This window comes from Hemitrygon akajei, chromosome 9 (genome assembly GCF_048418815.1).
Source record: "Hemitrygon akajei chromosome 9, sHemAka1.3, whole genome shotgun sequence".
In the NCBI taxonomy this organism is placed as follows: Eukaryota; Metazoa; Chordata; class Chondrichthyes; order Myliobatiformes; family Dasyatidae; genus Hemitrygon; species Hemitrygon akajei.
Window position 1 is genome coordinate 130,308,921 of NC_133132.1, and position 17,387 is coordinate 130,326,307.

General features: G+C 41.5%; 1 long non-coding RNA gene across 1 annotated transcript in view; it reads right to left on the minus strand.

The window, feature by feature from the left end:
- LOC140732821 (uncharacterized) overlaps positions 1 to 17,387 on the minus strand; it is an 86,807-nt gene that overhangs the window by 39,187 nt on the left and 30,233 nt on the right. The window contains exon 2 of the long non-coding RNA XR_012100150.1: positions 628 to 695. This is a non-coding gene — a long non-coding RNA (uncharacterized lncRNA). The remainder of the gene's footprint in view (positions 1 to 627; positions 696 to 17,387) is intronic.

A 17,387-nucleotide genomic window follows, 5' to 3' on the forward strand; every position in this document is an offset into this window, starting at 1 on the left:
CTTGTCTCACTGATAGTAGGACATAACATGGTCCCAACATATCGATCATGACTCTTGTATGGGACCTCAATGACCCAGGACATGTCCTCATTTTTACCATCTGGTAGGATGCACTGTATATGCTGAAAAAGTATCTGCTTTTCATCATGGGATACCTGGGTTGTATTTAATTTGGTATCTCAATGACCTGCAAGGTATGGTTCAATCCAAAATTACAGCATCAATGCCAACAATTCTGCCCTGGAGTAATCCCTTTTAATCATCCGGGAAGTGGGACTAATTTGACATTTTTCTCAAGGAATTATACAAGACAGAGTAAAGCAATCACCTTCCAATGCCACGTGGTCCTTTGATTCTATTGAGATTTTGATAGATTTTCAAGATATTGTATCTGTTTCCTGCACTGAAGACCTATGCATGCTTAGGACATCCAGACAGCAAGGAATAGTAAGCTGCCAGATAAGAATTATACAGAATGAGCCACTGAGTATGTGAGTCTGAGGACAGGGGATGGAGGAGCAGGAACTCTGTCACGATTTCCAGGGATTTATGCAGACATGAGTCAAGAAAGTAGGCTTTCAAGATAAAGGTGGCTCCACACAACAGTTTGAGGACCATTTCACTCACCTAATGTCCCTTGGATATCTGTTCCACTTCTAGTGACAATCAGCACTTATAACTCTGAGTCTGCTTCCCTGCAATAAAGAACAGCAAAGAATTGTTGAAGATAATATGCTCACTCTGGAGAGTCATCATGTGCCAGCTTCCTGTATGTCCTAGCACTGGACAAATCTTTAGAAATAGACTCTGAATCTTTTGAAAATTCATTCCAATAAATTGCCTTGGAAGTCATCTGACACTTTAAGTCTCAAGAGAACCTACCCTGCTTCCTGTGCTCAACCTAATTTCATTCAAAAATCACCTCATAAAAGTGGAGGATTTACATTAAAAGCATTTAACAAGGTCAGGTAAAAGTGGTGTCAACAATAACAATTTACTGGCAGCTTTTGTTGAATGATATTTCAAGAGCTTAAAGTGGCTCAGCTGAACTCCTGAACATTTTTCTGTGTAGGCTGAATTTTATGGAATTAAATGGTGGCAGTCAAATGAAATTTGGTAGTAAATGAATGAGAAAAACCAAAGTCAGTTAGATAACATCTTAATAGCGGGAAACTCTAGCAAATGAGGTGAAATGATTAAGTATATTAATTTTTGTTCACTAAAATCATCAGACCATAGCATAACACCAAGATACAGGTGCAGAATTAGGCCATTTGGCCCATCGAGTCTGCTCTGCCATTTCATCATGGCTGAACCAAGCTCCTATCTCCTGCCTTTTCTCCCCGTGATGTCCCTTCATGCCCTGACCAATCAGGAATCTATCGACCTCTGACTTAAATTTGCATAATGACTTGGCCTCCACAGCTGCTTGTGGCAAAGTATTGCACAGATTCACCACTCTCTGGCTAAAGAAATTCCTCCACATCTCCATTCTAAAAGGATGCATCTCTATTCTGAGACTGTCATCTGGTCTTAGACTCTCCCACCATAGAAAAACAGAAAGCATCCTCTCCATATCCACTTTATCAAGGCCTTTCAACATTTGATAGGTTTCAATAAGGTCACCCCTCATTCTTCTGAATTCTGGTGAATGCAGGCCTAGAGCCATCAAATGCTCTTTATGTGACAAGACATTCAGTCCTAGAATAATTTTGGTGAACCTCCTTTGAACCCTTTCCAGTTTCAGCACATGCTTTGCAACATAAAGGGCCCAAAACTGCTCACAATACTTCATGTGAGGCCTCACCAGTGCCTTATAAAGTCTTAACATTACATCCTTGCTTTTGTATTCTAATCCTCTTCAAAAGAATGCTAACATAACTTTTGCCTTCTTCACCACAGACTCAACCTAAGAAATAATCTTTAGGGAATCCTGCACAAGGACTCCCAAGTTCTTTTGTGCCTTTTTTTTTTGGATTTTCTCTCCATTTAGAAAATAGTCAACCTTTTCATTTCTTCTAGCAAAGTGCATAACCATACACTTCCTGACATTGTATTCCATCTGCCATTTCTTTGCCCATGCTCTTAATCTGTCTAAATTATTCCGTGGCCTCTCTCCTTCCTCAAAACTACCTGCCCCTCCATCTATCTTCATATCATCTGCAAACATTGCAACAAAGCCATCAATTCCATCATCCAAATTATTGACATATAACATAAAAAGATGGGTTCCAACACAGACCTCTGTGGAACACCACTAGTCACCAGCAGCCAACCAGTGAAGGCTCCCTTTATTCCCACGCTTTGTATCCTGCCAATCAGCCACTGCATTCTCCATGCTAGAATCTTTCCTGTGATACCATGGACTTGTAGCTTGTGAAGCAGCCTGATGTGTGGCACGTTGTCAAAGGCCTTCTGAAAATCCAAGTACACAGCATCAACTGATTCTCCTTCATCTGTACTGCTTGTTGTTTCTTCAAAGAATTTCAACAGATTTGTCAGGCAAGATTTTCTCTTGAGGAAACCATTTTAACTATGGCCTGTTTTATCATATGTCTCTAAGAACCCTGAGACCTCATCCTTGATAATCAATTCGAACATATTCCCAACCACTTAGCTCAGATTAACCGGCCTATAATTTCCTTTCTTCTGCCTCTTCCCCTTCTTGAAGAGTTGAGTGCCATTTTCAATCTTCCTGTCTACCAGAAACATTCCAGAATCTAGTGATTCTTGAAAGATCATTACTAATACCTCCACAGTCTCTTCAACTATGTCTTTCAGAACCCTAGTGTGTACACCATCTGGTCCAGGTGACTTATCTACCTTCAGATCTTTCAGTTTCCCAAGAACCTTCTCTCTAGTAATGGAAACCACGCACCTCATGATCCCTGACTCCTGGAACTTTCCATCATACTGCTAGTTTCTTCCACAGAGAAGACTAATGCAAAATATTTATTCCACCATTTCCTTGTCCCCCATTATGACCTCTCCAGCATTGTTTTCTAACAGTCTGATATCCACTCTTGTCTCTTTTTTGCGCTTCATGTATCTGAAGAAACTACTGGTATTCTCTTTAATACTATTGGCTAGTTTAGGTCCATATTCCCTCATTACCTTCTTAATTACTTTTTTAGTTGTCTTCCGTAGGTTTTTAAAAGCTTCCCAATTCTCTAACTTCCCACTAATTATATGCCCTCTCTGACTTTTATGCTGGCTTTGTCTTCTCTTGTTAGTCATGTTTGTGTCATCTCTCCTTTAGAATACTTCTTACACTTTAAGATTTATCTATCCTTGACTCCAAATTGCTTCCAGAAATTCCAGATATTGCTGCTCTGCCGTCATCCCTGCCAGTGTTCTTTTCCAATCAATTTTGGCCAAATCTTCTCTCATGTCTCTGTAATACCCACTGTAATATTGATACATCTGACTTCAGCTTCTCCTTCTCAAATTTCAGTTTCTTTTACCTAAAGGTCTTTAATCAATTCTTTTTTATTGCACACATACTATCCAGAATAGCTGATCCCCTGGTTGACATCTAGAAATTACCCCTCCTGGAGTCCAGCACCAACCTGATTTTCCCAATCTACCTGCACATTGAAATCCCTCATGACTATTGTAATATTGCCTATTTAGCATGCATTTTCTAATCTCTCATTGTAATTTCTAGACCGTGTCCTTACTACCATTTGGGGGTCTATATACAACTCCCATCAGGGTCCTTTTACCCAAGAAGTTCCTTATCCACAATGATTCAGTACCTTCTGACACTATGTCCCCTTTTTCTAATGATTTAATTTAATTTTTTCCCCCAACAGAGCCATGCCATCCCATCTGCCTGCCGACCAGTCCTTTCAATACAATGTGTATCCATGGACATTAAGCTCCCAGCTATAATGAGAGATAAGGTGATAAGAGAGCTTAAGGTTAAGGAACCTCTTAGGGAAAAGTGATCACAACATGATCAAGTTCACATTGAAATTTGAGGAGAAACTAAATTCCAATGTGTTGGTGTTTCAGTGAAATAAAGGAAATTACAGTGGCATGAGAGGGGAACCGGCCAAAGTTGACTGGAAAGGGACATTAGCAGGAAGGACAGCAGAACAGCAATGGCTGGAGTTTCTGTGAAAAATGAGGGAAGTGCAAGACAGATATATTCCAAATAACAATAAATTTTCAAAAGGAAGAAGGACACTGCCGTGGCTGACAAGTGAAGTCAGAGCCAAAGTAAAAGCAAGGAAACTAAAGCTAGAGCGAAGATAGAGGATTGAGCAGCTTTTAAAAACTTGCAGAAGGAAACTAAGAAGATCATTAGGAAGGAAAAGATGAATTATGAAAGGAAGCTGGTGACTAATATCAAAGAAGATACAAAAAGCTTTTTTAAGTATATAAAGGGTAAAAGTGAGTCGAGGGTAGATATAGCACTAATACAAAATAACACTAGAGATATTGTAATGAGAGATGTAGAGATGGCAGAGGAACTGAATGTGTGTTTTGCATCAGTCTTCACAGTGGAAGACGTCTGCAGTATACCGGACATTCAAGAGTGTCAGGGAGGTGAAGTATGTGCAGTGAAAATTACGACTGAGAAGCTGCTCAGGAAGCTTAATGGTCTGAGGGTAGAAAAATCTCCTGGACCTGATGGAATGCACCCTCGGGTTCTGAAGGAAGTAGTTGGAGAGACTGCGGAGCCATTAACGATGATCTTTCAAGAATCGATAGATTCTGGCATTATATCGAATGACTGGAAAATTGCAAATGTTACTCTGCTATTTAAGAAGGGTGGGAGGCAGCAGAAAAGAAACTATAAGCCTGTTAGCCTGACATCAGTGGTTGGGAAGTTGTTGGAATTCATTGTTAGGGATGAGATTACGGAGTACCTGGAGCACATGACAAGATAGGCCAAAGCCAGCATGGTTTCCTGGAAAGGGAAATCTTGCCTTTTATTTTTGAGGAAATTACAAGCAGGGTAGACAAAGGAGATGCAGTGGATGTCATGTACTTGAATTTTCAGCAGGCCTTTGACAAGGTGCCACACGTGAGACTGCATTGCAAGATAAAAACCCATGGAATTAGAGGGAAGTTACTAGCATGGGTGGAGCATTGGCTGGTTGGCAGAAAACAGAGTGGGAATAAAGGGATCCTATTCTGGCTGGCTGTCGGTTACCAGTGGAGTTCCACAGGGTTGGTATTGGGGCCACTGCTTTTTATGATGTATGTCAATGATAAGGACTATGGGATTAATGGATTTGTGGATAAATTTGCTGAATGATACAAAAATAGTGGAGGAGTAGCTAGTGTTGAGGAAACAGAGAGCCTGCAGAGAGATTTAAATAGTTTAGGGGAATGGGCAAAGAAGTGGCAAATGAAATACAATGTTGGAACCTGTATGGTCATGTACTTTGGTGGAAGAAATAAATGGGCAGACTATTATTTAGACGGGGAGAGAATTCAAAATGCAGAGATGCAAAGGAACTTGGGAGTCCTTGTGCAAGATACCCTCCAGGGTACCCTGCACAATTTTAACCTCCAGGTTGAGTCGGTGGTGAAGAAGGCAAATGCAACATTGGCATTCATTTCCACAGGTAAAAAATAAAAGAACAGGGATGTGATGTTGAGGCTCTTTAAGGCATTCGTGAGACTACACTTGGAGTATTGTGTGCAGTTTTGGGTTCCTTATTTTAGAAAGGATATACTGACATTGGAGAGGGTTCAGAGAAGATTCATGAAAATGATTCCAGGAATGAAAGGGTTACCGTATGAGGAACATCTGGCAGCTCTTTGGTTGTGTTCCCTGGAATTCAGGAGAATGAGGGGGATCTCATAGAAACATTCCAAATGTTAAAAGGCCTGAACAGATTAGATATGGCAAAGTTATTTCCCATGGTAGGGGAGTCTAGGACAAGAGGGCACAATTTCAGGTTTGAAGGACATCCATTTAGAACAGAGAAGCGGAGAAATTACTTCAGTCAGAGGGTGGTAAATCTATGGAATTTGTTGCCTCGAGCAGCTTTGGTGGCCAAGTCATTGGGTGTATTTAAGGCAGAGATAGATAGTTTCCTGATTAGCCAGGGCATCAAAGGGTCTGGGAAGAAGGCAGGGGAGTAAGGATGTATGGAAGAATTGGATCAGCCCATGATTGAATAGTGGAGCAGATTTGATGGGCTGAATGGCCTACTTCTGCTCCTATATCTTATGGTCTTGTAATCTTCTTACACCATGATTCAGTGATGCTTACATCATCATAGCTACCAATCTGCAACTGTGCTGCAAGTTCATCTGCCTTATTCCGTGTACTATGAGCATTCAAATATAACACTTTCAGTCCTGTATTCACCCTTTTTGGTTTTGTCCACTTTTTACATTTAAACTCATCCTGTTGAATGCAGTTTTGCCCCATCATCAGCTTCTTTTCACTACACATTGCCTCTGTTTGTAAACCAGCTACCCGAGCTTCTGCACTATCATGTGCCTTTCCTATGATACCTTTTGCACTGGAATACACCACAGCTCAGGGCACTAGTCACTCCATGCTCAACCTTTTGATTCCTAACTTTGTCTGAGGTCTCACCAACACCTGCCTGCACAGCCTCCCCTGTAACTGTACGGCACTTTGGTTCCCATCTCCTTGCAACTCTAGTTTAAACCCCATCGTGCAGCATTAACAAACCTTTCCACTAGGATGTTAGTCACCTTCCTGTTCAGGTGCAATTTGTCCCTCCTGTACAGGTCCCACCTTCCCTAGAAGAGAGCCAATGATCCAAAAATCTTATGCCATCCCTCCTACACCAACTCCTTAGCCACATATTAAATGGTATACTTTTCCTAGTTCTGGCCTCAGTGGCATGTGGCACGCGTAGCAATCCTGAGATCACAGCCTTGGATGTCCTTCACTAACTTAGCACCCAACTCCCTGAAATCTCTTTGCAGAAACCTTGTCACTCGTCTTACCCATGTCACTGGCATCTGCGTGGACTGTGATTTCTGGTTGTTCACCCTCCCACTATGAATGCTGAGGACTTGATCCTAAATATCCCAGACCTTGGCATTCGGGATGCAACATACTATCTGGGAATCTCGTTCTGACCCACAGAACCTCCTTTCTATTCCCCTAACTAAGAATCCTCTATCACCACAGCATGCCTCTTCTCCTCCATTTACTTCTGAGTCACAGAGGCAGATTCCATGCCAGAGAACCTATCATTGTGCCTTTCCTCTGTTAGATCAACCACTACACCCCCCACCAGCAATTTCCAAAGCGATATACCTGTAGCTGAAGGGGATGGCCACATGGATACTCTTCAGTGGTTTCTTAATCCGTTTCCCCTTCCTGTTCTGCACCATCGGTGTAACTACCTCTCTATATGTCCTATCTATCACCTTCTCAGCCTCCTGAATGATCCAGTGTTCATTCAGTTCCAGCTCCAACTCCTTAACACGGATTGTTAGAAGCTGCAGCCGGATACACTTCTTGCAGTTGTAATCATCAGGGACACTGGAGGTCTCCCTGCCTTCCTACAACCCCAAGAGAAGCATTCAACTACCCTGCTTGGCATCCTTACTGTCCTGGCTGAGGAAATATAAAGAAAGGAAGGAAAAAAAAATCAACCTGGAGCTTTTCCTTTGCTTTCTCTGACTGCAGCCTCTCTTCGCTGAAGCCTCTTGGAGCTAAAGCCTCAAAGTCAGCACTCTGATGACAGACACTGCAACGATGACCACCCCGCTTGCCGCTGCCTTCTTTCAAGTTACTTTTGCTACTAGTCAATCTCAGATGTCAATTGGTCACTGGTCAAAGCTCTTTTTCATAAATTGCCACAGTACTCTGCCTTTAAAATCTCAATTGCTGTCTTGATTAAAAAGTAGTTCCCTGAAGTAGACTCTCCAATTGTCCATTTGTTGCCACCTTTTGCAGGCTGCTCTCCACATCTCCCCTCCTTCTCATGGACTTCCCTGTATTGGACGTGGAAAGAGAAGCCTTCTGGTGCTGTCATTTCCATCTTTCTCTTCAGTGTTTGTAAGCAGTAGACTTTGCTATGACACTGGGGCGATGTTGAATACTGATGTTATCCATGTTTACAAAACAGCAACATACTGGAGGTGAGATGCCTGATCATCTGGTGTTCATTCCCATTGGTAGTTTTGGATTACATAGAGGGGTGAGTCCAGCTCCCTGGGTTTACATTGGCCATGGCAGACAGATGTAATACAATGTCCTGATGAGGGGTCTTGGCCCTAAATGTCGTCTGTTTACTCCCTTCCTTAGATGCTGCCTGGCCTGCTGATTTCCTCCAGCATTTTGTGTGTGTTTTTTTGGATTTTCTCCTGCCACATTTGTAATACAATGTCATTAATTTGAATGGGGATGCTCGTCTTCACTGAAAAGATGAGAGCTGTTTAGGTTACTGTTGATTTGTCTTTATGCCACTTCAATTTTATGTTTTAATCCCTTCATTACATTTTAAAAAATCCATTTAAAATTATTTAAATAGTTTTGCATATTATTCACATTTAAAAACAACAATGCAAAGATCCCATGGCATAGAGAAATAAATGATCATTGGGATGTTGATGGACGTTGGACTCAGGTCCCCACAGCGTGAGATCTGATTGCCTCCCAAGGCCTGCTCAAAATGCACTGAAAGCTGTCCCACGGTGCCTCTGGTTAGTGCTAATGTACCGGCTGCACTGCAGTGAGCCTCATCACAGCTTATCCGCATCACCCTCACTCTGTTTGCAGAAGCTCCAGTGAAGCCCTACTGATTGGCCTATGCTTCAGTAATCTGCTATGTCATGGCACACGATGAAAGCATCGAGCTACATCCCTAATGACAGAACATTTGCAGCAGATGCAGTGGAAATAACCGTTAACACTCTTTTTTCAGAATTTTAGCTGCACTTTTACCTATGGAAAATCCTCACAGATATTCCAGGGGCACATCATCATCATATCTGATAGATAGTTGACCTAATCAACCTATTCACATTTTGAACGCATGAAGTGCCTTAACATTGATCTTTTATGGCTTTCTCCCTTCCTGCAGACATCTACACTTTCAGTAACTCTGCTGATTTCTACTTACTGAGGAACAAACTTGTACAGTCTGATTTATGTCTGTGCATGATTTCTACTCCTGTCCTGGTGGAAAGCTAAAATTTGAATATGGGTCATTCTAGACCCCTCCACTTATCACCAAACGATTGTCTGAAGTGGACTGCAAAGAACTGAAAGGATTGTAAGAGGCGAGTGACAGGGGTTGGAAAGGAGGAATTTGTGTTACATTTAGAACTGTGAGCTGAACCTCACCTCTTCCACTGTGTTACAAAAAAAAACAGCAATAATGCTTCTTCCACTCCTTGCACAGAAAATAAATTTGACCTGAATACAGGATCTCCAACGGGATCGGAGCTGAATTCTGTGAGTGGGTAAAAGCTCCCATATTGGTTCCTTTGGAGTACTGTATTTTGTTGCTGATTACTGACCTCAGATGTCTGTTCACAGAATATATTACCAGAGGTGAGGTTGCTAAGTATGACTTCTTATTGAATAATAAGCTAAAATGCAACAGTGAATCAGTAATGAATTAATCTGTGCAAACTGTGTGTCATTTGGCAATGCTGAGGAGAGCTTATAATCAAATAGCATTTGTAAGATTCTACTATGGGCACTTTGTGTTATGTTTTGTAGCGCAAGAAAAAAAAATTAAAAGAAAAACACAGGATCCATAATATTTGTCTATTGTGCGTAGTTTTTCTTTCCTTTCTTTTAGTGAGGTGCTCACATATGATGTGGTGATGTAATGACGTATGCCATTCACGTGCTTCTTACATAAAAGGCATAATGAATTATGTAAACAAGCTGAGAATGCTTAATCAAACAATATATCTACAAGACCACAGGAGCTGAATTAGGCCATTCAGCCCATCGAGCCTGTTCTGTCATTCCATCATGGCTGATCTCACCATATCCTTTGATGGCCTGATTGATCGGGAAACGATCAACTTCTGCCTAAAATATACCAATGGACTTGGCCTCTACTGCTGTTGGTGGCAGAGCATTTCACAGATTCACTATCTCTGACTAAAAAAATTCTTCCTTACCTCTGTTCTAAAAGTTCACCCCTCCATTTTGAGGCTGTGCCCTCTAGTTCTGAATAGCCCCACCATAGGAAACATGCTCTCCACATCCACCCTATCTAGTTCTTCCAATATTTGGTAGGTTTCAATGAGATCCCCCCGCATTCCTCTAAATTCCAGTGAGCACAGGCCCAAAGCTGCCAAATGCTCCTCATATATTAACCGCTTCATTCCTGGAATCATCCTTGTGAACCTCCTCTGGACCCTCTCCAATGATAACACATCCTTTCTATCCTTTCTGAGATATGGGGCCCAAAGCTGTTGACAATACTCCCATGTGGCCTGGCCAGTGTCTTATAAAGCCTCAGCATTATCTCTTTGTTTTTATATTCTATTCCCCTTGAAATAAATGTCAACATTGCATTTGCCTTCTTTACCACAGACTCAACCTGTAAATTAATCTTCTGTGAGTCTTGTATGAGGACTCCTAAGTCCCTCTGCACCTCTGATGTTTGCACCTTCTCCCCATTTTCCTTTTAGCTATTGTTCCTTTTACCAAAATGCATTATCATACATTTCCCAACACTGTATTCAATCTGTCACTTTTTTGCCCATTCTTCCAATCTAAGTCCTGCTGCAATCGCATTGCTTTCTCAGCACTACCGACCCCTCCACCTACCTTTGTATCATCCACAAACTGACCACAAAGCCATCAATTCTGTTATCCAAATCATTCACAAACTATGTGAAAAACAACGGTTTCTTTGGTTTTTATTCAGTCCTTAACTTCCTTTGTCAGCCACGATTGCCTACCCCTGCCATTTGAGAACTTCTTTTTCTGTGGGATATATCTATCCTGCGCATTGTGAACGATTCCCAGAAACTTCAGCCACCTCTGCTCTGCCATCATCCCTGCCAATATCCTCCTCCAATCCACCTGGGCAAGCTCCTCTCTCATGCCTCTTAATTCCCTTTATTCTGTTGCGATACTGATAGATGTGAGGTATGCCTCTCCCTCTCAAACTGCCATATGCATTTATTCATATTATAATCTCTACCTCCTAAGGGTTCCTTTATGTTAACTCCCTAATAAGATCTTGGTTATTACACAACAGCCAATCTAAGAAAGCCTTTCCCTGAGTAGGCTCAAACACAAACTGCTCTAAAGAGCCCTCTCATAACTATTCAACAAATTCCCTCTCTTGCAATTTGACACCAACCTGATTTTCCTGATCTACTTGCATACATTACAATTGTGTCACTACCCTTATTACATGCATTTTCTAGCTCCTTTTGCAATCTTAACCCCACATCTTGGCTACTATTTGGAGGCCTGTATATGATTCCCATAATGGATTTTTAACCTTGCATCTTCATAATTACACCCAGAGTGATGCCCACAACAGCATAGAGACCAATCTCTAATTGTTCCACAAGTTCATTTTTTCTGATTTCTACACGTATTTAAATACAGTAACTTCAGTCCTGCATTCTTCACACTTCTGAATTTTGCCTCTGTGGTACAATTTAATTCTTTCTGCATTTGAACCCAATCATTGTCTTGTCCTTCCTTACATTTACATTACATCCATCATCTACTTGTAAACCTGCTGGCTTATTTTCAGCTCTATCATACTGGTTCCCATCCCCCTGCCATATTAGTTCAAACCACTCCCATCAGCTCTAGTAAATCAGCCCCCAAGAATATTGGTCCCCCTTGGATTCAAGTGCAACCTATCTCTTTTGTACAGGTCACACCTGCCCCAGAAGAGGTCCCAATTATGCAGAAATCTGAATTCCTGCCCCCTGCTCCAATTCTTCATTCATGCATTTATCTGCTGTCTCTTTCTATTCCAATCCTTACTGTTGCATGGCAGAGGAAGGAATCCTAAGATTACTACCTTTGAGGTCCTGTTTCTTGACTTCCTAACTCCCTGTATATCTTTTTCAGGACGACCTCCCTTTGTTTACTCATGCTGTTGGTACCAATATGTCCCATGACTTATGGCTGATCACCCACCCTTTTCAGGACAATAAGACCACAATACATAGGAGCAGAATTAGGCATCTAGCCCATTGAGTCTGCTCTGCCATTTTTTTCTTCTCCTCAACCCCAGTTCCCGGCCTTCTCCTCGTAATCTTTGATGCCATGTCTAATCAAGAACCTATCAATCTCTGCCTTAAATAACCACTGACCTAGCCTCCACAGCTGCATGTGGCAACAAATTCCGCAAATTCACTACTCTTTGGCTAAAGAAATTTCTCAACATCTCTTCTATCCTGAGGCTGTGTCCTCTTGTTCTAGACTCTCCCACCATGGGAAACATCCTTTCCATATCTACTCTGTCTAGGCCTTTCAACATTCAAAAGGTTTCAATGAGATACCCCTCATCCTTCTGAATTCCAGCAAGTACAGACCCAGATCCATCAATCTTTCCTCGTATGATAACCCTTTCCTTCCTGGAATCATCCTTGTGGACCTCCTTCGGGCCCTCTCTATTGCCAGCACACCTTTTCTAAGATGAGGGGCCCAAAACTGTTCACACTACTCAAGGCGAGACCTCACCAGCGCCTTATAAAGCCTCAGCATCACATCCTTGCTCTTGTATTCTAGACCACTTGAAATGAATATTAACATGGCATTTGCCTTCCTCACCACTAACTCTACCGGCGAGTTAACCTTCAGGGTGTTCTGCACAAGGACCCCCATATCCTTTTGTATCTCAGATTTTTGACTTTTCTCTCCAGTTAGGAAAGAGTCTGCACATTTATTTCTACTACCGAAGTGCACGACCATGCTTTTTCCAACATTGTATTTTATTTGCCACTTTCTTGCCCATCCTTCAAATCTTTCTAAGTCCTTCTGCATCCTACCTGTTTCCTCAACACTATCTGCCCCTCCACCAATCTTTGTATTATCTGCAAAATTGGCAACAAAGCCATCTATCCCATCATTTATATACAGCATAAAAAGAAATGGTCCCAACACCAACCCCTGTGGAACACCACTAGTCACTGGCAGCCAACCAGAAAAGGATCCTTTTATTCCCACTCACTTCCCACATCTCAGATCCTAGCACCTGGGAGGCAAACTATCAGCTGTGTTTCTTTTTCACATCCACGGAATTGCCTATCTGTCCCCTGACTATAGAGTCCCCTATAACTGCTGACATCCTCTTCATTTCCCTACCCTTCTGAGCCACAGGGCCAGGCTCAGTGCCAGAGGTACAGCCACTGTTGCTTCCCCCAGGTAGATTGTCCACCCCAACAGTATTCAAAATGAGGGGGATGGCCACAGGGGTGCTCTCCATTATCTGATGTTCTCCCTTCCCTCTCCTGACAGTCCCCCATTTATCAGTCTACTCTAGCCTGGGGTGACTACCTTTTGTATCTCCTGTCCATCACTGCCTCACTTTCCTTAACAAGCCAGAGGCCATCAAGCTGCAGCTCCAGTTCCCTTACATGGACTCTAAAGAAGTGTATCTTGATGTACCTCACACAGATGTGGCCATTGGAGTGGCTGCTAGTTTCTTGGAAATCCCACATCAGTCACCCAGAGCAGAACAATGGCTCTTTAGACATAACCTCTATTCTGTTAAGATTTAAATAAAAAATAAAGAATGAATTTACCTACTTACCTTGCCTCCACCTGTTCTTGCTGAAGCCTTCTTGAACCAAAGCCTTACTACTCTGCTCTCAGACTATGACCGCTCCTACAATGACCACTCCGCTAAGTGGTACCCCTCCTTTTATAGCGACTCGGTTTTCTAAATGAGGAGAATTGGAATTTTTGTTGCACGTTCCAGCCACTTTGGTTTGCCATATGGACCTGAAACAATGTGGGTCTTTTCTGGTTCCCTTTGGATCATCTCTGCTGTAAAAGGCAGACCTTCAATTTGCATTAGGGAGAATATGTCAAGGACTGTCTTTTTTTTTGTAGATTTTTCTGGTATTTCTTTTTCCAGGTGTAAATGGGACAATCCATCAGCATCTCCATGATTAGTTGTCCTCTTGAATTTGATCTTCTAATTGTCTCTCTAAGAAACAGAGCCCATCTTTGCATTTGTGCTGCTGCAGTTCGTGGAACACCTTTCTGTTTTTGTGGATTGAAAATAGGCAATAGTGATAGATAATGAGTAATGCAGGTAAACGTTCTCCCATAAAAGGACTGGCTCAAATGTTTTCCACCCAAACCAGTCTCGGAGCCTCTCTGTCAACCTGTGTGGAAATTTTTTCTGTAGTGGTAAGGGAACGTGATGCAAGGACTATGGGGTATTCACCCATCACTCATAACATATGACTTGGCTGCACCTATACCATAAGGCGGGGTGTGACAGGCAAGCTTCAATGGACAATGTGGATCATAATGTGCACGTACAGTGTCTGACATCACCATTTCCTTTGCCACTTGACTATTGCACTTTCTTCCTGATCTTTAGTATTGAGTTCAGGAGGTGGAACACAGTAACCAGGTTTGGCAGGAACCTGTTAAAAGCATTGACAAATCCGAAAAAGGACTGTGACATGTCCTTTGGCCTTGGGGCATCCACCACTGCTTGAATTTTCTCAATACCCTTGTGTAATTTTTGTGAGTCAATAGTGTGACCACAGTAAGTGATGCTTAGTTTAAAGAGTTCATACTTGTCACCTCATGCTTTGAACCCATGATCTTCTAATCTTTTTAACACCCTTGAGATTTTGGAGATGTTTCTTGTTAACCTCACTGGTAACAATGATGTCAGCCAGGTAAAACTGAGTGCCTGGGCAGCCTTGCAGCACCTGGTCCATAGCTTTCTGTCAGTGTGCAGGTGTATGTGCTACTCCAAAAATAAGCGATAAAGCCCTTTGTGAGTCCTTATGGTGAGAAACACTCTAGACTCTTCCATCTCCATCTGTAGGTAGACCTCAGCTAAGTCCACTTTGCTGATACGTTTCCCTCCAGAAAGGTTTGCAATCTACTTATTGATCTACTTTCAGTACTGAGGTGATGAAACTGTAAAACTTGTGTGTGGCATTTTCATTTAAGACTATTTTACCTTTATTATGTTTGAGTTTTCCAATGCGATCCTTGAACACTGCTGAGGCACAATCCAGTACCTTTCTTAACTCACATTCATTTGACTCTGTTGCAGGGGGTGTGGCATGTAAATGGAGGATGGATCTCCAATCAAGTTGTAGTTTAGTATCTTCGAAATGCTGTTCAAACTCATTTTGTGGAATGACAGAAACATCTGAGACAGTGTCCAAGTCCATTTTAATTAATTTGTCATTCACCTCTGGTGTAAGCCATATTGCTTTCTCTTGTTTTCACATGTAAGTCTCAAGGCTACCCAATCCTATGTCACTCTAAGCATTATCAGATTTTTCATCAACAGCATGCAGATTAGTGCTCTTTTTGAAACTGCAACCTGACTTTTTATCTTTTTCTCTTCCCTGCACAGTTCATTTATTTTTGTCTACCGGACAAGCTTTTGTACTGCATGTCTCCTACTTTGTTGCATTTTCTGCAAGTTTTAGCTTTATACTTGCATTGCTGTGGTGTATGTGATTCCCTGCACAATAGTAGCACAATCTGTTCGGCTAGGTGGTTTACAGTTTGGATGTTGCAAATTCATTCTTGCTCACTCTTATTCCGGACTGCAACTCAGTTGCATCTCTGTCTGCTGTTTCCATTGATACAACAATTTCAACTGCTCTTTTAAATGTGCATTGTGCTTCAGTTAGAGGCTGTTTTTGAATGTTTTCTTGTAAGATTCCACAAACGAAACAATTTCTCAGTGCTCATTAAGCCCATCACTGAACTGACAATGTTGGGACAATTTCTTCAATTTAGCTGCATATGGTGAAATGGACTTCTCTTCCTTTTGATTCTACTTATGCCACCTAAAGTATTCCTCAATCAACAATGATTTCAGTTCTAAATCATCCTGCATTACATTCACAAAATTAGCAAAGGTCATTTCAGCTGTTTTGGTCAGAGCAGTTAAACTTCTAAGCAAACTGTATGTTTTACCACCCAGTGCACTCAGTATCACTGGCCCTTGTTTTGCATTGGCTATTTCATTTGCTTCAAAATACCGCTCAATTCGTTCAGTATACTGTACATCATCATCTATTTATCTGTTGTTCAACTGAACATGTCAATCTTTCAAATGCAGCCAGCTATTTCTGCTTTTATCTTTTTATTTATTATTATCATCATCACCCAGTTTATGAATTTGAAGATGCACCCATCAATTTCATCCATTTTCAGCCTTCTTTTAAAAAAAAACACAAACATCTCTCTCCCTTTCCAAAGAGAAATGTGCTGCACTTCAACAGGTGGGTAGTCATCTTGGGTTAGTTGTAAAACTAACTTGTCATCACTGTTATGTTTTGTAGGTAGAGAAACTAATTGAAAGAAAAACACAGGAGATAGGATATTTGTCTACTTAATTTTTCTTTCCTTTTCTTCAGTGAGCCACTCACGTATGACATGGTGGTGAAATGACATATGCCATTCAAGTACTTCTTACATATAATCCATAATGAATTATGTAAACAATGAATGCTTAATCAAACAATATATTTACAATATTACCTAAATATTACTGAAATATTGAACACACTACACTTACCAGCAGAAGCCTGGCAAAATGTCAGATCTTTCCTTTATTGACTGTATGAACTGAATGTTTTGATCAACCATATTTTTATGCTCGTGTTGATCTTTCCCGAACTATTTGCTTAGAGCTTACAGTGTTCACTGAAGTATACTGGAGGAAGCTATATACCAAGCCACATTCATAATTGAACAGAAAACAGACAGCAGAATTCAAATGCCAGAGCTGGACTAGAATTACTGTACAGAAATGGAATGTGCTATCTTCACACGCTCAATCTAGTTTGCAGACACTGGGTGTTCCTTGCTGTTTTCACAGCCTTTTTCATGAACGGCTGAAGAAATGATGCAGACACTTTCTTTGCAAACTGGAAATCAAGTGATATTTCAAGAGTCTCTGTCATTTACAAATGCACATCTTACCATGAGGAGCTGCATCAGGAAGGGAAAAAAAGCGCTAGAGAGATTGCTGGAAGCTGAGTCACAGACAATATTTAAGAAGAATCAAGACGAGCCCTTAAGTTGCCTGGGCGTAGAAGACTACGGACCTAGTGCAGAAAGATCGGATTAATATGGAGGGGTTTTCATTGGCAGGCATGGATGGGCTGAACTTAATGGACTGTTTACATACTATATGAATCCATCACTCTAAGAGCCCTCCGTCAGGATGCAGGGAGGGTAGCTTCAATGCACAGCTTAAGAACAATGCGCTTCT